Here is a 23,383-nt window from a genome sequence, read left to right as displayed (position 1 = left end):
TAAAAAGAATGTGACATTCTATGTTTCCTTTTGTTCTCTACTTATAATAATTAACCTCAATATAATTATATGGCTGTACAGGTTTACATAGCAACTTTCGATTTGCTTTCACACAATTGTCCAGGAGGTCTGTCCTTATCTGTGGAAACTCTTCCTCTGACTAACAAATAATTTTAAGTAATAAAGCATACAAGTTAAGAATCTGTGCTCTGACATGTGCTTAGATTGTATCCTATCTTGGTCACATAAAGGCTACATAAATTTGCAAATTCTTTACCATTACCAAACTCTGTTTTCCTTGTGTATTAAATGAAGATGTATGATTGTCAGAAAAGGATGACCATGTTTTTGATGAAAGTTACAAATAGAAAAAAAAGTATCTGTAGTGACAAGGATGTGAAACTCAGTTGTCAAGGACGCCAACTGTTCAAAGTGAGAAACAGCAAAATGACCTACCAGAAGTTCAGGCTTCCTAGTCCCCAAGGCCCATGAGTTGAGGTCCTAGAATCTTGACTTTGCCATTCTCACATGAGTTTTCATATAGTCCCTTCACTATTTGGAAGACTCGGGCTCTGTGCCTGTTGATTCACCAAGATCAAATCATTGATGCAAGATACTTGAGAATCTTCCTGGGTTTCCACAGGTCAATTTTTTCATCACACTCAAGCATCACACTTTCCTTAGCACTGTTTCCACAAATATAAAGAGGTATTGTATAATAAAGTATCCTACTCTTAGAGACAATTAAAGAATCAAGTGTGATTCTTACATGTAATATGCTTAGCACAATGCTTGGCACCTAATTAATATTAGGATGATGGTTACTGTATATAAGAATGCCATCGTAGTAAATAAGAGTATGATGTCTACAACTAAAGTAAGATGTCTAATATTTCAGCAAAATTAAATTTTCATAGGTGTGTTAAATCCTATCACAAATAATGTATAGCTATGTAAAATCTAAAAGATTAAATATGCAGTATCATAAGGGAAATCATTGAATTTTTCTTCACCTTGCTCTGCAGTAATTGGTAGTAAATCACTGCTATCCTCAAGCTGCTAACTGTCTTCTTGTAATAATAAACATTTCCCATTATTCTGAATGTGTAAATACAGCCAGAAAATTTGGCCAAAGTTATTACTTTGATCCCTCATCACTGTGTCAGTGTGAAGCTTAGAACCCTTCACACTACTTTGAAACTAAGTTAAAGTGTCATTTCTCTATAAGACATTTGATTTTTTATTGCCAGATATTATGAGTTAAGATTCAAGTTATAATTTACAAAGAAAAAGTAAAAGCAACTTTTGAAATTCAGCCTGTCATGACCATGAAACCACTTGCAATAGGTAAGACTATAGAGCATGCTATATCCCCTCATCTTCTATACTTGTGATATAAGCCACTGAAGAAAAGGCATTTCAGTTTTTCTACCATTTAGTAGGATTATTTAGGGATTAGATATGTTAGTCACTCAGTTGTGTCCAACTCTTTGTGACCCAATGGCTGTAGCCCACCTGGCTCCTCTGTCTATGGAATTCTCTAGGCAAGAATAGTGGAGTGGGTTGCCAAGCCCTCTGAGGGATCTTCCCAACAGATTCTTTACCACTGAGCCATCAGGGAGGCCCAGGAATTAGGTATAGGTATAGAAATTATTTCACTTCTGATGCCTTTACTAGCCTTATTGTGCAGCACAGTGTGCTGAACACTTCTTTCCAGAAGCCACATGGTCTATTCTAACACATTCTTTAAGAAATCCTTTACCATGAAAATATGCCCTCTTTTTCCAGTTAATATTTATTCATAATGTTGCAGTTAAATTTTGCTTGTTGCATATGCTTTCATCTTATGTTTACTATTTCATATCATGGGTTATCTAAGGGAAAGGATGATACTTCTTTTTTTTAAAATATGTATTCCAAACCGCTAGTATAAAGCTATAAATCAGAAGAAAAGATCAGGAAAGAAAAGGATGATGCAATGAAGAAAGTGGGTATTAAGCTGGGTAAGCAGGCTATAGGAAACATTGTAGACATATCTTTATGGCTCAGTTTTTAACCATGAAACACTTATTCAAATCATATAGATAGATACACATATAGATGAATGGATAAACAAATACACATATATATTGTCACTACCAATGAGTATTTCTGTATACCTAATTCATTATCATTGCAAACACATAGCCAAATATCTTCATCTCATCTTCACATATCTGCTAACCTACATAATTACTGCCAGCTTCAGAATAATTTAATTTTGTTATCACAACGTGGGGGGATAGTGAGAGTGAGCAAAGACATTCTGTAGAGAATATGAAGATATTAAAAGTATTCTCCACGATTATGGGAAATAATATTCCGTGATATTTTAACTACATTTTAGCCATCAGGATATAGGGTTTCTCATCAAACTTAAGCTATATTATGACTCAGTTGACTGATTTTAACATTAGTTTATATGATAACCTAAGAAGCAGTTAAGTTGTCTAATTCCTATCGGTTTTCTAAACTTCAGTAGGGTCAAAAAATCATCCAGGAAGCAAGTTAAAATGATATACTTGCACCTTCAGATAATTTGAATCATTAACTCTGCTGTATTGGAATCTAAATTCTACATTTTTAACAGTTTTCAGCAAGCTGACACATTTAATATGTAAATATTATTAACTATAATAAATCCTAAACATATTTAAATATTAAATGTGTCAGCTTGCTGAAAACTGTTAAAAATGTAGAATCTAGATTCCAATACAGCAGAGTTAATGATTCAAATTATCTGAAGGTGCAAGTTATCCTGGTGTGCTGTGATTCATGGGGTCGCAAAGAGTCGGACACGACTGAGCGACTGATCTGATCTGATCTTATCTGATAGTTAATAAAATATATTTAAAAAAAAATCCTACTGAAACTAACAGTACATGTGAAGCACTGTGAAGGCCTTGAGATTTACTTTTTACAAACTGACAGACTGACCACCGTATTTTCATGGATGTCGTCAGAGACATTTGAATCCAGGGTGAAGATTCAAGGACTTGGTAGGTAGACTCTTTAAAAGAAAAAAAAAAAAATTAAGACCTGAGGTAAATAACAGATTTATATGGATTTTCCTGCTTTTCCAAGTTTCTTAAAGTGTGTTAAAGAAGCTAGCCAGTAAAGTTATCCAAAAAGTTCCAATCCAAATAGAAAAATTATGATTCTTCTTAGCAGAGGATTCATATATGTTGACCTTTAACTATATTTACTGGTTTTAAGGTGGTAGTTATTTAAATTCAAATACATTCTAAAAGATCTATACTTTTACTCTTGTTCCCCAAATTGTATGTTTTTGATGTTATATTTAACATCTTCATGTTTATCCATTTTATCCATTTATCCATTCTCTGTTTATTATACTAGCTTCTACTATTTTCTTATATTTAGTCTTTGTACTGGCTTATTTAAATAGTTGATCCTCTGTCCTTACTAGATATTTGCCTTTCCCAGTGAGATTTTTCCCTTTTCTGCAGATTCTTACTTTTCATCTAGAGAAGACATTTGAAAACATTTCTTTTACAGTAGGTTTAGTATTGATGCTTGCCTGAAAAGTTCTTTATTTCCTCTTTAATTCTAAATGATAATATTGCTGGGTAGATATCCTAGGTTGCAAGGTTTTCCCTTTCAGGACTTTGAATATATCATGGCATTTCTATGGCCTGCAAAGTTTCTGCAAAGAAATCAGCTTATAGCTTTAAGGGGATTCCATTGTGCATGACTTTGCTTTTCTCTTTCTGCTTTTAAAAGCCTCTCTTTATCTTTGACTCCTTTGCCATTTTAATTATGATATGTCTTGGTGTGGGTCTTTACAGGTGTATCCTCGTTGGGACCCTCCATGCTTCCTGTACCTGGATATGTCTCCTTCAGGTTTGGAAAATTTTCAGCCATAATTTCCTCAAATATATTTTTAATCTCCTTCTTTCTCTCTTTTCCTCGGACCCCTAAAATGTGAATGTTGGTATGCTTAATGTTATTAGTTGTTTTAACTTATTAAAATTCTTTTTTTCTTTTTTTTCTTTAAGGATCACACATAACTTGCCAAGTTAGCTTTACCATGACAGGTACATATTAAATATATCGAACAGAAACACTTACATATATGATCCATTTCCATTATTCTATCTTCTGGGTCACATGCATTCTACTATATCATTTATGGATTCTTCATTTCTGATTGGGTCTTTATCTATATTTTCTAGTTCCTTGTAAGTGTCCATTGTTTATATCAGCACTTTTCCCTAATTGAATTAATATTTTCATCACCAAGGCACTGAATTCTTTATCTTGTAAATTGTTTATTTTTCTATTTTTTTTCCCAAGGGTTTTCTCTTGCTTCTTCAAGTTAGAGTAGTTTCTCTGCCTTTTAATTTTGCTTAACTTTCTTCGCCACTGTGAATTTAGGTGAAACCGTTGCCTACTGCAGTCTTGATAATATACACCCTCACTCAATTTCTTTCTCACACTCAGCCTATGGGTCTACATTGGTCTAGAATTCTCAACCCTGAGATACGGGTGCTTGCTATAATTACTTAGGAACAAAAACTCATTGTCTTGCTCCAGTATTTCTGACTTTATCAACTGCATGGCAAAAATCATCTTCTCAGTTGAAAGCATCACACTACTGAAAGTCATCATTAATTTCTCATTCCTTATCCAACATATATATTCAGTTATATATTCTTAACACTTCCATCTCCTTGGCCTCTTCCACTATTCAGACCATGATCCCTGACAACTGTAAGTGAAGACACCTGTTCCTCTGCCTTGTCCTTGCCAACCTTGATCTGCTCCATTATCCACAGTGCAGCCTAAGTGACTTTTGGAAGAGAATTTTAATCATACCATTCTCTTGGAAGCTACAATGTCTCCCTCTGATTTCAAAGCTCAAACTTCTTAAATCATTTTAATGTCCTTCAATACCTTTCTTGCCACCATTGTCATTCCTAGGGTTTTAGTATGCTACATTCCAGTCGTATGGATATCTTTAATATCCTAGGCCACAGCATGTTTTCCCATCTCTGTTTCCCTACTAGAGACTTTTTTTACTCCCTCCTCACTTGGCTAAGTCTACTTACCCTTCAAGTTGCAGGATAAACATCAGTACTTCCAAGAAACCTTTCCCATCCCCACAATCCAGATTAAGTGCCTGTACAAGGGCTCTGATGGCAGTCAAAAAATAAACATAATATTGGCCTGTAGTTTTCTTTTTTTTGTGGCATAAAAAAAGAAAACTACAGGCCAATATCACTGATGAACATAGATGCAAAAATCCTTAACAAAATTCTAGCAATCAGAATCCAACAACACATTAAAAAGATCATACACCATGATCAAGTGGGCTTTATCCCAGGGATGCAAGGATTCTTCAATATCCGCAAATCAATCAATGTAATACACCACATTAACAAATTGAAAAATAAAAACCATATGATTATCTCAATAGATGCAGAGAAAGCCTTTGACAAAACTCAACATCCATTTATGATCAAAACTCTCCAGAAAGCAGGAATAGAAGGAACATACCTCAACATAATAAAAGCTATATATGACAAACCCACAGCAAACATTATCCTCAATGGTGAAAAATTTCCTCTAAAGTCAGGAACAAGACAAGGGTGCCCACTTTCACCATTACTATTCAACATAGTTTTGGAAGTTTTGGCCACAGAAAGCAGAGCAGAAAAAGAAATAAAAGGAATCCAAATTCGAAAAGAAGAAGTAAAACTCTCACTATTCGCAGATGACATGATCCTCTACACAGAAAACCCTAAAGATTCCACCAGAGAATTACTAGAAATAATCAATGACTATAGTAAAGTTGCAGGATATAAAATCAACACACAGAAATCCCTTGCATTCCTATACACTAATAATGAGAAAACAGAAAGAGAAATTAAGGAAACAATTCCATTCACCATTGCAACGGAAAAAATAAAATACTTAGGAATATATCTACCTAAAGAAACTAAAGACCTATATATAGAAAACTATAAAACACTGGTGAAAGAAATCAAAGAGGACACTAATAGATGGAGAAATATACCATGTTCATGGATTGGAAGAATCAATATAGTGAAAATGAGTATACTACCCAAAGCAATTTATAGATTCAATGCAATCCCTATCAAGCTACCAACAGTATTCTTCACAGAGCTAGAACAAATAATTTCACAATTTGTATGGAAATACAAAAAACCTCGAATAGCCAAAGCGATCTTGAGAAAGAAGAATGGAACTGGAGGAATCAACCTACCTGACTTCAGGCTCTACTACAAAGCCACAGTTATCAAGACAGTATGGTACTGGCACAAAGACAGAAATATTGATCAATGGAATAAAATAGAAAGCCCAGAGATAAATCCACGCACATATGGACACCTTATCTTTGACAAAGGAGGCAAGAATATACAATGAATTAAAGATAATCTCTTTAACAAGTGGTGCTGGGAAATCTGGTCAACCACTTGTAAAAGAATGAAACTGGACCACTTTCTAACACCATACACAAAAATAAACTCAAAATGGATTAAAGACCTAAATGTAAGACCAGAAACTATAAAACTCCTAGAGGAGAACATAGGCAAAACACTCTCCAACATACATCACAGCAGGATCCTCTATGACCCACCTCACAGAATATTGAAAATAAAAGCAAAAATAAACAAATGGGACCTAATTAACCTTAAAAGCTTCTGCACATCAAAGGAAACTATTAACAAGGTGAAAAGACAGACTTCAGAATGGGAGAAAATAATAGCAAATGAAGCAACTGACAAACAACTAATCTCAAAAATATACAAGCAACTCCTACAGCTCAACTCCAGAAAAATAAACGACCCAATCAAGAAATGGGCCAAAGAACTAAATAGACATTTCTCCAAAGAAGACATACAGATGGCTAACAAACACATGAAAAGATGCTCCACATCACTCATTATCAGAGAAATGCAAATCAAAACCACTATGAGGTACCATTTCACACCAGTCAGAATGGCTGTGATCCAAAAGTCTACAAATAATAAATGCTGGAGAGGGTGTGGAGAAAAGGGAACCCTCTTACACTGCTGGTGGGAATGCAAACTAGTACAGCCACTATGGAGAACAGTGTGGAGATTCCTTAAAAAACTGGAAATAGAACTGCCTTATGATCCAGCAATCCCACTGCTGGGCATACACACTGAGGAAACCAGAAGGGAAAGAGACACGTGTACCCCAATGTTCATCGTAGCACTGTTTATAATAGCCAAGACATGGAAGCAACCTAGATGTCCATCAGCAGATGAATGGATAAGAAAGCAGTGGTACATATACACAATGGAGTATTTACTCAGCCATTAAAAAGAATACATTTGAATCAGTTCTAATGAGGTGGATGAAACTGGAGCCTATTATACAGAGTGAAGTAAGCCAGAAGGAAAAACATAAATACAGTATACTAACGCATATATATGGAATTTAGAAAGATGGTAACAATAACCCGGTGTACGAGACAGCAAAAGAGACACTGATGTATAGAACAGTCTTATGGACTCTGTGGGAGAGGGAGAGGGTGGGAAGATTTGGGAGAATGGCAATGAAACATGTAAAATATCATGTAGGAAACGAGTTGCCAGTCCAGGTTCGATGCATGATGCTGGATGCTTGGGGCTGGTGCACTGGGACGGCCCAGAGGGATGGTATGGGGAGGGAGGAGGGAGGAGGGTTCGGGATGGGGAACACATGTATACCTGTGGCGGATTCATTTTGATATTTGGCAAAACTAATACAAGTATGTAAAGTTTAAAAATAAAATAAAATTAGAAAAAAAAATAAACATAATAATCATCTCACTATGTTGCAATTTTCTGCCTATTCCTTATATCCAACCATATAAGAGAAACCAAGAGAAATGTAGTAATTTTACTATAGTGCAATTATATTCTCACTGTCTGGCACATGGCTGATATAATATAAAGATTTTGTCAACATGTAATGAATGAAATATGTTAGTGCACTATGCCAGGAATATTATAGTGAAGAGATTAAAGTTGATTGTTGAATAACACCAGTTTGAACCACAAAGGTCCACTTCTATACAGATTTTTTTTTCAACAAAAACATTGGAAATATTTTGCCATTTAGATAATTTGAAGATAAACCATATAACCTAGGAATATCAAAATATTTAAGAAAAAGTTTTGTGATGAATGCATAATAGATATTAATCTGTAGTTTCATAGGCATAAGGTGAGTGATATTTAATATGAAATTAATAAGCTGTTAGTTTTATGACTTTTCTAAGAATTACATTATCATAAAGTATGCTACTCTCTCTCATATTGTAAAAACTGCCTATCCAGTATATCTTTTCAGGTGTTTTTTTTTTTATGTAACAACATTTCCAATATTGTATTATGAATATAATTATAATACTCTATGCCATAAATATTTTATAAAAATTCATTCATTAGTATATAGGCCTGGACACCATGAATCAATCATATTACTGCTTCTTTAATATCTGCTTGATTAAATATGCATGAATCATTATATGTGTAACTAAATATGAATTTCTTTTTCATTTTATCTTTTCATTTTGATATGTACTGATAACACTACTTATAATATCTACAATGTTTTGTATCATATAAGACAATATTGATGTAGGTAGTGACAGATTTATCTTGTAAATAGATGATATAAATTTATGGTATCAATAAATACAGTACTGGAAATGTATTTTCTCTTCCTTAGGATTTCCTTAATAACTGTTTTTTCTAACTTCCCTTAGAATACAATATATTATATATTTAGCACACAAAATATATGTGAATTGATGGTTTAGGTTATTGATGATGTTTCTGGTCAACAGTAGGCTATTGGTAGTTTAGTTTGGAGGAATAAAAAATTATATGAGGACTTCTGACTGTGCAAGGAGTCAGTCCCCCTAATCTCCATACTGTTCTATCATCAGCTGTATAGATGTAATAAGAAATTTAATACAGTATAGGAAATTTACCTGTCCCTAGGCATCTGATGGTGTTGGAGAAGACTCTTAAGAGTCCCTTGGACTGCAAAGAGATCCAACCAGTCCATCCTAAAGGAGATCAGTCATGGGTGTTCATTGGAGGGACTGATGTTGAAGCTGAAATTCCAATACTTTGGCCACCTCGTGCGAAGAGTTGACTCATTGGAAAAGACTCTGATGCTGGGAGGGATTGGGGGCAGGAGGAAAAGGGGACGACAGAGGATGAGATGGCTGGATGGCATCACCAACTCGATGGACGTGAGTTTGAGTGAATTCCGGGAGTTGGTGATGGACAGGGAGGCCTGGCGTGCTGCGATTCATGGGGTCGCAAAGAGTTGGACACGACTGAGCGACTGAACTGAACTGAACTGAAGGCATCTGATAACATAGTTATCTTTTCAAACTTTTGAAATTTAAAATAATTGTTATAATATAGGGTGATGATTTTTGTCCACTGGGCCTGTCCACTGAATACACCAAGAATGAGTTTAATGGCTCAGGTCTTTATTCATATCACTGTAATAGGCAAGCACTCTGATTACTTGTTTTGACAATAGAAGTCACAGTTGTTCAGTATTTGGGCACTTACTCAAAAGGCAATGTTTTATTTCCTTTATGATGTGGAATTATTTAGAATAACAAAGATAGTCTGTAGTCTAACTTTACTTTTTGAGGAAAACTCAAGTGTAAATTAAACAATTTTTAAGAGATTAAAGTATAAGGCATTTAAAGGATTGAAAGAATACAAAGATGACTAAACAAACTCCCTGCCTTAAAGCAACCTATAGTTTAGAAGTGAGGCAAGTAATTATGTCCCAACATATAGTATAAGGAAAACTACCAATAGCTGTAATAGTAATAAAAGATGTCATGGAGATATAAGAGTGGGTGATATTGCTTTTGGCAGGTTCAAGGAATGAGATCTGAAGAATATTATGGAAGATGTCACGTGAGAACTTGGTTGCAGCTAAAGTTTGGGTGAGTGGAGAATGGAATAAGGATTTCCATGGGGAAGTAGTAGCATTGTCATCCATGACTTGGACTAAAACAAGGATGTACAAAGCCTGTTTGGGGAGCATTGGGTATCCATACATGTGCAGTATATATTGAATGGAAAGACAGGGGTGTGGTAAAGAACTGTTGTGGATGAGGTTGGAAAGTAGGATTAATGCCATATTCAAAAGGGCTTTGGTTACTGAATAGTAAGAATACATTTAAGGTTTCTAACCAGTATGGTCATTCTTCAGAAATAAACAAAAGATTTTCAGTTGTCTATCTTGACATTTTTGTTAAGCCTCATGAATTCTGTAGTAAGTGTCAACCCCATATAATTTGATGCTGGACCTCCTGAAGTAAAGGAGGAGATTACAGTGATTTGAATAGTACAATGAAAATTTGCTACCATTGAAATGCTAATGTAGATGCAGTTTTTGCTGAAGTGAATTTTTATTGTGGGAGATGTAGATTTCAGGAATAGGAGATTTCACTTTTTATCTGAGAAATATTTTCAAGAGCATAACTGTTATAATATCTTTAATGAATCATTTCCATTGTTTATTTTCCCATTCACCTTATGCCATCTTCACTTAGAAGAATCGACATTGTTCTTTAACTACAGGTATAAAGAGAGAAGGAATTATCTGTAATCATTCAACCCTTTCAGTACTAATCAGTTCTCAATGAAATTGTGTGAAATATCTTTGCTATATTTAGACTATCTCTGGCATCTAAGTTTATGGTACAATAATATTCAATCCATTTTCTTTGGGTGCTTTCCAGTTTTCTACTTCTGCAAAGCAGCTGAAGAGAAAAGAAAGGACATAAAGGACAAAGCATATAAACTGATTGCATTGCAAAGTATAATTGAAAACATGTGCACTGCAATATTTGAGTAAATGGCAGGCATATAATTGTCAGTTCTTTCTTTAAAGTAGGCATATGGTTAACAGGAAATAAGTTTGAAATAATCTTTATGTGGAAGCAAAATTACTTCCTCTTTAGTATTCATTTCTTAGCAGAATACTTAACATGCTCTGTATTTGAATATAAAGAATCTTTTGAGAGTACAGTAGTAGATTTGTGGATTGGATTAAACACACAGCACATTTCCAATCCTTAAACTATGTATATTACATGATAAAAGATATTATTTAATTAAAAGTATGCTCTTGATCAGCATTTTTATTTCATAATAAGATAGCAATACTTTCAAGTCTATAAATTGGATTTTTTAAAAAGCTCATAAACACAGTATTGTTATTAAAAGTTGTAGCAATCATGAAATAGTTCACTTCATAATTCATAATTTTCTTCTGAAAAATATTTATTATACAGAATTTTAATTATATATTATTTAAGAGTCAAGTCTTAAATTTTTCTTTCAACATACTTATTAGGGTTTAACATTCTTATATGTTGTGTACCTGTTAATATGTCAACTTTGTTTTGTAAATGTATAATGTGCTTTTTTAAATATAAATTTATTTATTTTAATTGGAGGTTAATTATTTTACAATATTGTATGGCAAAACCAATACAATAAAATGTGCTTTTATATAGTGTATCATATGTATTACATGGGTAATTAATCAGACCCATGATCAAAAAACTCAAATGACTTTTATTACTTTAAATAGGATTGTGCGGTTTATTGAAACTGTTATTCTAAGAAATATTGATGGATTTGGGACTTGTATCAGAGTACAAGAAACTATGTAATTTATATATACTAGCTCGAGTCAAATGTATTATCATTTATTGATAAGCAGTTTAGCATGTGCTTGGCATTAGTCAGTCCCAGATTAAAACTTTGGCTGTAAAGTAGTTTTTATTAAATAGCTTTGGACAAGTCACTTAAAATGTCCAAGATTCTACATTCTTAGCTATAAATTTGCACTAATCCTTATCTTGCAAAGTGTTATAGATCTGAAATGACCTATTTAAAGTGCATAGAACAGTGTTTCTTAGCAGGATTTACTACCAGTATTGGTTTTACACATAGGAGAAACTGTGGCCTTATTTCTATTATCAAGAAATCAATATTCTGCTAACGTGCTTGAAATTAATTGAACAGCAGAGAGAGTACCACAAATAAAAAGGAAACACCTGCTTGCATCAGTGAGTTCCCTCCCCCCTCCCCTCTCCATACACACACACATTAACAGGTAAACACTTGTCATTGCAGGGAGTTGTAAATTTGTGTGCAGCGGAGAGAAGCAGAAGAACACACCAAAGCTGTGGCTGTCCTATCCCCCACACTTAGCATGACAGGATAGATCTGAACCCTGATGTCTCTGAGATCTCTAATCAAATCTTTCCACATGACTCTATTTATATGAAAGGCAGCACAATGAACAGAGTTCCAGTTATTGTATTTGAGCTTCTGGGCAAATAGTTAATATCATATCCAAGAAGGATATATTTAAGGTAAGCCTCATGCACCTTTAACTTATCTAGGTCTTTTCTTGCCCATTTTATGGACAGATTTCTAGAAATGAGGGCCTTCAGTGGGGCCTGTCCTGCCTCCAGGTACCGGGGTTTAAATTTGGCATCTTTTACAGGACAACAGCTGGTCTCTTTGCAAGAGGTGAAGCTGGAAAGAAGATAAACCCTTATGCTATATAGGGCACGAACAGCTTGAAGTAGAATACTCTGAAAACAATGATACTTAATACACTCTACAGGAGAAAAAGTTAACGTAAGTTCTACTTTAAGAATTTTTAAGGGCAGCATTACAATAATCCAATTTTAAAGATGGAAAAGATCTCCCAATTTTGAAAAACACTATACTTCAGAGAAAATGCCTTAGGAAAATAACAGTATCTTAGCCTCTCAATATCTTAACAACTTCCAAAAGCAAGAGTTAAACCCAATACTTTGAACTTTAGTGACAGAGGAAAACAACTTTGATAAAATACAATTGAAGTCATAGTAACTCTTTTCAAACATCATCCATGCAGTACAACCCTTATGAAAGTCACCCATTCCCTTATATACATATGATCTAGTTTAACTGAATATTATATAAACAGGGAAACCTCCATAATGAGGTCAGATAAAATGATATGTAGAACTATATAATCAGATATAGCTTCCTAGGTGGCACAATAGTAAAGACTCTGCTTGCCAATGCAGGAGATATGGGTTTGATCCATGAGTCAGGAAGATCTCCTGTAATAGGAAATGGCAACCCACTGTAGTATTCTTGACTGCAAAATTCCATGGAAGAAGAGATGGGCAGGCTACAGTCCATGGGGCTGCAGAGAATCAGACGTGACTGAGCACACACACAAATTATTAAGGTGAGGGGTGGAGAGAAGTAAGTCACCAAAAGATGTTTTCTTATCTTCTCTGGATATTCAAAGTGAGGCAGAGGGGGTGGAATAAACCTCACTCTTCTCTACTATTTCAGGATGAGCTTTTCATTCAGGATAATCAGATATAAATAAATATAGCCCTAAAATAATTTTAATAAATATATAGTTATATTACATCCATGCTACATCCTATGGAAAAGAGCTCTGTAAGGAATATGTTTTTCATAATATTCCTTTTGAGTTATTTTACAGCTAGATATATATAGGGAAATCAAAAAATTAAACATCAGAAGTACTCTCATCCTGTGGCCTGAGTTTAAAACCTATTTACTGTATGTTCAGTTTTTTAGACAAAAAAATATTTTTTTTAACTCCTACTAAATTCCAGATACTATTTTAGCAACTGTGAACCAGACCAAACTTTGCCCTTCTTGGAGCTTACAATGAGAGTGAGAATAATCTACAAATAATCCATTCCTAAATTGCTAAAGCCTATGAAAAAAACAAATACATGAAATGAACTTTAGAATGACTAAATGAAGGGACAAATGCTAATTTAGTTGAGTAGTCAGAGAAATCCCCTCAAAGGAAGTAAATTTTAACTTGAAACCCAAATTATGAGTGGAAGCAACCCTATAATCATCTAAGGAGATAGAATCCCAGTAAAAGCAAATAGTACTATTAAAACCCTCAGAGCCAAATGTGAAAACCAGTTGGTTGGCAGAGGAGGGAATGGGTGAATGTTGTAGAGAACAAGGTCAGAAAAGTAGTCACTCAGACTCACAGGAAAAAGTATCTTCCAATGTAATTACACTAAAGTACAGGATAATCTGAAGAAGTGTTATAAGACATAACACTTAGAATAAATGGTTTTGGCTCCTGTATAGAGGGTGGATCTACTAAGTCAGAGTGAGAGGAAAGAATTAGTAAGTTATTACTAAGATGACTTGGAGTTTTGAGGGTCCCAAAACACATTAAGTGTAAGTTATATATGTGTGTGGTTTGTATTTCTATTTGAAATAAATAGTTTGTTTTCAGATATCAACTACTTGTATAGGACCTTGAAATTCATAAGTTTCAGCATTATCCTTAAATGTCCAATGAATAGAAGAGCTTTGATATTTTTCTTTATTTCTAGTGATCAATACATCACTGCCTCCATAGGTGTCATGTGTAGTAATAACGAGTGCAATGTACTAATGAATAAAAGGGCTGGAGAAGCTTACAAATGTGGTGCATTCACAGGAAAGGTATGCTAACAGTGACTATTTAATAGCTGAATAATTTATTTCAGTTACTTTCGGGGTCTAAGCATTTGTTCATTTAATAAATATACACCAATGGCCCTCTTTGCCAAGTACTGTGTTGGGCATTAAATATATACAAAGAACAAAAATGAACTGCTACCTGAGCTCATGAAGCTTTTGAAATAGTTATCCAAATATAAATGTTCTTTCAATTGGGAGTATTTTGTTTTCAGAGGATAATAATGATAAGGTATATTTCTATATCAATACAATAATCTATGTTTTCAACTTAATTTTTAATTGCCTATGTTTTAAACCCATTAACAATGCCAGATAATTAAGCTTCAGTAGAAAAATTGTATTTGGTGATACTGCTCAAAATGTTTCTCTTTACCTAATAGAATATTATTTAGTTCTTTGTATATTTGAAAAAATTTAGATTGAAGAAAAAATAGAAATTATATGAGAGCAAAACCAACTGAACTTCTAAATTATGTAGCTCATTTCACTTGTTACCAGTGATGAAATAGGACTTTTAAAAAAATGAAACATTTTTTTGTTTATTTGAGTGACTAGAGTATATGCATCTAACATTTTGAACAACATTTATTTACTTATTCATCCCTCTAGCAATTCACTTATCTATCTGTTGATTTATTTGCTAGAGGTATTAAAAGCAAAACGTTTTGCTGATGAGGATAATATTATTCAAATTTGTTATATTTCTTCTAGTGGTTTATGTTTTCTGTCTTTCCTTCTTTACTTTTGCTAATAACATTTAGGCCAATAACTCTTTAAAATATTAAAATATGATAATATTTGCAGAAGTATATAAATTACATTGAAAGTATAGGATGTTGTTTAGGCAGTAAGAACCCCTTTGCAGCCCACTAGGCTTCTTTGTTCATGGGCTTTTCTGGGCAAGAGTACTGGAGTGAGTTGCCATTTCTCTTCCCAGGGTATCTTCTCAAACCAGGGATTTAACCCATGTCTCCTGCTTGACAGATGGATTCTTTACCACTGAGCTACCAGGGAAGTCCAAAAGTATAGGATGCTGCTCCTATAATAATGTTTCATAAAATAACATGAATGAGAATGATTATATGATAATATTACTGTTTTTAGAATTGGTAAAATCATGTACAACAGCATTATTTTAATAATATGTATATTTGGAAAAATTTCCATAAGATCTCCCTTGGCAATAAGTGGAATTTGATTTTCATATATTCTTTGGAAAATATAAATTCAAAAATAAAAAGAAATCCAGAATTGTAATATCTAGCCCCCTGCTGCTGCTAAGTCACTTCAGTCGTATTCGACTCTGTGTGACCCCATAGACGGCAGCCTACCAGGCTTCCCCGTCCCTGGGATTCTCCAGGCAAGAACACTGAAGAACTATTTCCTTCTCCAGTGCATGAAAGTGAAAGTGAAGTTGCTCAGTCGTGTCCGACTCCTAGCGACCCCATGGACTGTAGCCTTCCAGGCTCCTCCATCCATGGGATTTTCCAGGCAGGAGTACTGGAGTGGGGTGCAATTGCCTTCTCTGAAGCCCAGTGCTAAGAAGGTTAAAAACGTTCCTGAGGGAAAAGCATTACCTACATCATGAGAGCATACCCTTGCAGAATGCAAAACCTCATTTCATAGCCAAATGAATCACAAAGAACAGCATAAAACCTATGTAGGCTTTAAGTTTCTTTGGGGAATGCTAGAGGGTGCTCAATGTGAACCAGTATAGGAAAAGCAGAAAATATTAGAATCTTAAATTATTTTTATATTATGAATAGGAAATTAAGATTGGCACCATAAACCCTTACTTTATCTCCTTAGGTAATACTAATCATGTCATGTGCTTTAAGTGGCTCCAACAAACAATAAGAGGCACAGAAAAGCTGACAAGAGCACATGTCCAAATTCTGTAAGTTTATTTAATATAAGATAACATAACACATATGTAACCAAATACAGGTTAACTTGATCAATCACTGTATAATAGCTATAAAGTGAAGTGAAGTCATTCAGTCGTGTCCGACTCTTTGCTACCCCATGGACTGTAGCCCACCAGGCTCCTCTGTCCATGGGATTTTTCAGGCAAGAGTACTGGAGTGGGGTGCCATTTCATTCTCCAGGGGATCTTCCTGACCCAGGAATCGAACCCAGGTCTCCCACATTGCAGGCAGATGCTTTAGCCTCTGAGCCACCAGGGAAGCCCATGTATATAGTAAAATTATATATTTTATAAGTAACTTTTATCATACTTAAGAAATACTTATATGCTGTTAACTCTAGGGTGTCTGAATGTTCTGAGGCCATAAGTGTTTAACATATATTTTAAAAATATTTTTCTAGAAGCTAGAAAAATTTCTAGAAGTGTGCTTTCTGTGTCACATCTAAAATTATTCATGAGCAATATGATGAATCTTTTTTACTATGTTTTCTTCCAGGAATTTTTCAGCTTCAGGTCTTAAATTTGTCATTAATCCATTTTCTGTGTATGGTGTATGATAATGGAACAATTATATATTTTGCAGGTAGGTACCTAAATTTGCCAACACCATTTGTAAAAGAGACTATTTTTTCCCCCATTTTCCACTTTATTATCACTTTGTTCATGCAATAGTCTCTTATATCTGATGAACAGCTTTGACAGTTATTTTGAATTTTCTATCATGTAAGTCACATAACTCCATCTCAACAGGGTCAGTTTCTGGAGAGTTGTTGATTTTCTTTGTTTGAAACATTTTTGTCTGATTATTTTTCTTTACTCTTGCTGCTGAAGTCTACCCATTAGACAAGACAGACATGTTTCCCAGTCCTTACAAACAGGCCACACACAGGAGAAGATCTCTATCAGTCAGCCCTGCTGAAGATTCTGGGGACCTCTACCACCTCCTTCCTTCCCCAGGAGGAATCAGGAAACTCTGGCTTCTGTCTCCTCACTCAGTGCTGTGCCAGGAGGGAGGACCATTGGCATCTATCAGAATGCTTTCCCCTCATGGGATTGGACTGTTCCCAACTCATCAGAGCTCCAAAACTGGTAAGGTGCCACTTTGGGGGGCAACCACAGATAGGCTGCAAGCTGGATGCAAGGTTTGCCTCTTTCCTCCACCAGGGACTAGCTGGGAGGTGGGTTTTTTCATTTGCTTGTCTGTTTTGAGCTAGGGGAGGCTCTATCGCATCTATGAGCCCCAGCTACTGTCTTCATTCTCCCCTTAGGTGCTTAGACTGTGCAGGTCGGCGAAAAGTTTGTTTGGCTTTTCTGCAAGAGTTACAGGAAAAACCTGAACAAACTGTTTGACCACCCAATCAAACCTACGGGACACAGCAAAAACAGTTCTAAAAGGGAAGTTTGTAGTGATACTAGCTTACCTCAAGGAACAAGAGAAATCTCAAATAAACAATCTAACTTTACACCTAAAGCAATTAGACACAGAAGCACAATTAAAACCCAAAGTTAGCAGAAGGAAAGAAATCATAAAAATCAGTCATAAAAATAAATGGAGACTAAAAAAAACAGAAAAGAAGTAAATGAACTAAAAGCTGGTTCTTTGAAAAGATAAACAATTGATAAACCTATAGCCAGACTTATTATGAAAAAAAGGGAGAGAACCCAAATAAATAAAATTAGAAATGAAAAAAGAATTTACAACCAACACCACAGCAATATGAAGGACCGTAAGACAACTACTAAGAAACTCTATGCCAATAAATTGTGCAGCCTAGAAAAAAATGGACAAATTTTTAGAAAGGTTTAATTTCCCAAGATTAAACCAGGAACAAACAGAAAATATGAACAGACTGAGCGCAAGTACTGAAATTGAAACAGAAATACAGATAAACAGAATAGGACAGAAACTCCAAAGGTAAACCCACAGACCTATGGTCACCTAATCTATAACATAGGAGGCAAGAATATTCAATGGAGAAAACACAGTCTCTTCGATAAGTGGTGCTGGGAAAACTGGACAGCTTCATGTTTTGAAGCTAGAACCTTCTCTAACATGAAAATATACTCAAAATGGGTTAAAGACCATTTTAGACTAGATACTAAATCTAAGACTAGATACTAAACTTGGTGTAAAACATAAGCAGAGCACTCATTGACATACATTGTAGCAGTATCTTTTTTTAGAACTGTCCCCTGAGTAGTGGAAATAAAAACAAACAGATGCTTTCTTAACTAAACTTAAAAGTTTTTGTATAGCAAAGAAAACCATAAACAAAATGAGAAGGCAACCTACAGAATAGGAGAAAATATTTGCAAATAATGTGGCCAACAAGGGACTAACCTACTAAATATAAAAATTGGTCATACAGCTCAATATCAAATAATGGGTGGAAGACCTAAATAGACATTTCTCCAAAGAAGACATACAGATGGCCAAAGACACATGAGATAATGCTCAACATTGCTAATCATTAGAGAAATGCAAATCAAAACTACAATGAGAGATCACCTCACGGCCAGTCAGAACGGCCAACAAAAAGTCTAACAAATGTTCAATAAATGCTAGAGAGGGTGTGGAAAAAAGGGACCCTCTTACACTGTTGGTGGGAATGTAAATTGGTATAGCCACTAAGGAGAGGAGTCTGGAGGTTCCTTATAAAACTAAAAATTGAGCTACCATATGATCCAGCAATCCCACTCCTGGGCATATGCCCAGAGAAAACTCTAATTCAAAAGGTACATACAGCCCAATATTCAATGTAACATTATCTGTAATAGCCAAGACATGGAAGCAACCTAAAGATGCTTCAACAGATAAATGGAAGATGTGGTATGTATACACATATTGGGTTAGTTGAAACGTTCATTCGGATTTTTCTGTAACATCTTATGGAAAAACCTGAACAAAATTTTCAGCCAGTACCTACACACACACACACACAGAGGAATACTACTCTTTTATGAAAATAAAATAATGCCATTTGCAACAACATGGATGGGCCTAGAGATGATTATCATACTAAATTAAGCCAAATAAAGACAAATATTGTATGATATTGTTTATATGTGGAATCCAAAACATGATACAAATGAATTTATACACAAAACAGGCCCACAGACCTAGAAAACAAACCTATGGTTACCAAAGTGGATGTGGGTAGAAATACATTAGGAGTTTGGGATTAATAAACACATATCTGGAGAAGGGCATGGCAACCCATTCCAGTGTTCTTGCCTGGAGATTCCCATGGACAGAGCAGCCTAGTAGGCTACAGTCCATTGGTTCGCAAAGAGTTGGACATGGCTGAGCGAATTAGCAAGCATGCACTACTATATGTAAAATAACTTATCAACAAGCTCATAATGTATAGCACATGGAACTATACTCAATATTTTGTAATAAGGGAAAAGAATCTGAAAAAGAAATAGTTACATATTATATTATATAATATTAATAATACTATATATGGCTATATAGTTATAATATAGTTATAATATAATATATAGTTATATATATATAACTAATGTTCTTAGTTTCAGGTACACAGAAAATTGACTTAGTTTATATATATATATACACACACACACACTAATATATATATAAATAAATAAATAAATATATATATAAACTAAGTCAATTTTATGTGTACCTGAAACTAAGAACATTGTAAATCAATAGAAATAGATAAATACAAAGGAGTAAATACAATGTTGTTAATACATTTTAATGCGTGATCACACCATCAGGTGCTGGATAAGACTCTTGAGAATCCCTTGTATTGCAAGGAGATCAAACCAGTCAGTCCTAAAGGAAATCAACCCTGAATATTCACTTGAAGAACTGATACTGAAGATCCAATATTTTGGCCATCTGATCCAAAGTGTGGACTCATTGGAAAAGACCCCTTGCTTGGAAAGATTTAGGCTAGGAGGAAAAGGGGGCAACAGAGGATGAGATGGTTGGATGGCATCACTGACTCAATGGACATGAATTTGAGCAAACTCTGGGAGATGGGAAGGACAGGGAAGCCTGGCATGCTGCAGTCCATGGGGTCACAAAGAGTTCGACACAACTGAGTGACTGAAGAACAACACATTTTAGTAAGAACCTTATAAGCCATATAACTTTTAAGTGAAGAGGCACAAAGTGTTAGTTAGAACCAGGCAGCTACTGTATAAAAGACCAAAAGCTTATACTCTAACAGAAGGAGCCAGGGACTTGCAAGTAGGGAAGTAGAACTCTTGAAAGACAGCCCCAGCACTCAGGGGCTCTGATGTAACCTTTGAACAGTATTCTCAGTGTTTCACAGTATACATGTTCTGTGGCATACTCAGTAGAGGCAAGAAGAAATTTCTTCTATTTTTTAAGAAATAATTTCTGGGTATAATTTTTTTCTCCCTACTTCGTTCTAGAAAAATTAGGCAAAATGTCATAGAAAAAATATTATTTTATAATTTTAATAAAGACAGTAGTAATAGAGAATATAACTTATAAAACTGTTGAAAATATGTATAAGAAGATTTACCATAAGTTAGTGATAAGATTCAGGAATGGCTCTCTTAAAATGCTTGTGAGTTTCCCATTTTGACATATTCATGAGACAAGAACACTGTAGTCACTTTATAATTCTTGCACCCAAAGAAACCATAAGTTTTCCTTAAAAGTACCTTTTAAAATAATGCATTTATACCAATTTTCTGAATTAGTTATACCTACTACCTGTTCACTTATCTCTTTTAAAAATAAATGAGTTAGTACATTAGACAGTAGTTTCAAATTAAAAGTAGAAAGGCTGGTCCATCCCATAATTCCCCTCAGATCATGAAGTCAGCAAAACTGCTTTTGATATAGAATATTTCATCAAATAATTATTAAGGCATATTCTCCCTAGGTATTTTTGAACACCCACTTATTTTGTTTTTAATGAAAAATTGCCCAGTATACTAAGTTGCTTATGAATGCTGGACCAGTATTTTCACTGTGTTCTATAAGTTTTCTGATAACCTACTTCCTTCTAAAATAAAGGGTATACCCATTAGTTTTGAATAGATCACATTCTTTAAATAGAAAGTTTACAGATAAATTTGGATAATATTAAATTTTAAGTAACAAGTAATTAAAAGCTAAATATTTAACTCTCAATGAGCTGTCCCAAGTTAGGGAAAAATCAGGAATAGCAGTCACTAATTCATATTTCTTTTCAAAATATTAAGTTAAAATGACTGCAAATACCACATTTTCCTCAATGAATCATGTTTGCTATGTTCAGAAATACATTTACCTTTTTAACAAAAACCAACCTTGTTTAATGGAAGCGATTTATTTGGATCAACCCCTACTCCCAAAATCATACTCTGGACCTCTATTTTTGAACCTACCATGAGCTAAAGATTGATCATTTCATTTCAGTGTGATAGGGAAAAGCTGTTTATAAATCTCAGCTTTAAATTTCTTCACCTATATATGTTACATGCCCCTAGGGATGCTGTAAGAATTAATGAGTTTGAAAAGTTCATGACCTTTCTAATGAAACATGCTCTATAAAGTACAAAATGCTATTTTACTTTGCTCCAAATAAGATACACTGCAAATAAAAATATTAAAGATCAAATTAAGGCAAATTGACAATACAAATTATAAATAGAAATCATTGTCTCCAATAAGGTTTTGTTCTAGCTTAAGGAGTTTGTTCTTGTCCCAAATAGCTCTTATTAGATTAGCTTTGCTTCTATATCTAAGAAATTAGGTCATTTCTTAAGAATATATATACCAGTAATGTTAGTGCTTTATAGCTGAATTAGATTATTCATTGTATTTTTCTCTAGCCAGTATATGAGACTCTAATACAACTAGTTTAAGTTTTTAGTGATAGGGTTTAGGCCAGTACCTGGCATGTAATAACCTATGTCATAGATTATTTTGTTCAATTTGTCTATCTTATAATGGGAGAAACAGACTGTACAGTAACTTGACAATAACATTAATGCTTTTGAAACTTCATCATCTCATCTTTTAATAGTTTGGAAAATTTCAATAATGTAAATCATAGATTAAAGAAATTTCTAAAACTAATAGTTCTCGAATTTTTGTATCTAAATAAGCAATGATAGAAAAGAGTGAAGCATTCAGGTAGAGAGGGTTGGGAAACAATCAGAAACTGTCTATCACAAAATTTCTTTGAAATATTTTGAAAATCCTACATAATTTTCACTTATTCAATAATATACTAATGTGTAATTTGTTGTAAAGATAAATTTCCCTTAAATTTAAAAATGTTATAATTCAGGATAACATACATATTTCAAAGGCATGCTCATTCTCTTTATATCACCCCAAATAAAGACCTTATTAATCAGTTAGTTACTGATTATCTATTTCTACCCATAAGAATATAAAGCTTGTTCAACACAGGGGCGGTATCTTTCTTGTTCTTTTTGGTATTCCAAGGGCTTAGAATTACACCTGATATGTTATATACATTTGAATATATTCATTGAATTAAATAAGTCAAGCTAGATGAAATGGACCAATTCCTGTAAAAACAGTCTCTTCTTGTGAGAGTTGTGCAATATCAATAGACCTATATATCTATTATAGAACTTGCTTTAATAATTAACAATCTTCCAAAAGAAAGAATACCAGACCCAGATAAATTCACTGATGAATTCTACTAAACATTTAAAGAAATTATACCAATTCTCTACAATATTTTTCAGAGGAGAGAAGCAGAAGACATACTTCCGAACTCATTTTATGAGGCCTGAATTACACAAATTCCAGCAATATATGAAAAGAATGGTACTCTATGACCAAATAGGATTTATCCTA

At 34.2% G+C, this 23,383-nt stretch overlaps 1 protein-coding gene and 1 long non-coding RNA gene across 10 annotated transcripts in view; one reads left to right on the top strand and one right to left on the bottom strand.

The window, feature by feature from the left end:
- Positions 1–20,436, top strand: part of LOC147370963 (uncharacterized) — a 476,306-nt gene extending 455,870 nt beyond the window's left edge. The window contains exons 6-11 of one of the 4 annotated variants that reach the window (XR_015165667.1): positions 9,951–10,021; positions 12,604–12,740; positions 16,437–16,524; positions 17,051–17,137; positions 17,386–17,643; positions 20,302–20,436. This is a non-coding gene — a long non-coding RNA (uncharacterized LOC147370963). Of the gene's footprint in view, positions 1–9,950; positions 10,022–12,603; positions 12,741–16,436; positions 16,525–17,050; positions 17,138–17,385; positions 18,231–20,301 lie in introns of those variants that run through there. The other 3 variants (XR_015165662.1, XR_015165664.1, XR_015165663.1) reach the window with 3 other exon arrangements.
- CCSER1 (coiled-coil serine rich protein 1) overlaps positions 1–23,383 on the bottom strand; it is a 1,487,998-nt gene that overhangs the window by 33,242 nt on the left and 1,431,373 nt on the right. The window lies entirely within an intron of this gene.

The sequence above is a fragment of the Bos grunniens genome, chromosome 6 (genome assembly GCF_055505025.1).
Source record: "Bos grunniens cultivar Pamir isolate PY7600 chromosome 6, Bosgru_T2T1.0, whole genome shotgun sequence".
Classification (NCBI taxonomy): domain Eukaryota; kingdom Metazoa; phylum Chordata; class Mammalia; order Artiodactyla; family Bovidae; genus Bos; species Bos grunniens.
This window is presented reverse-complemented; position numbering and strand designations above follow the sequence as displayed.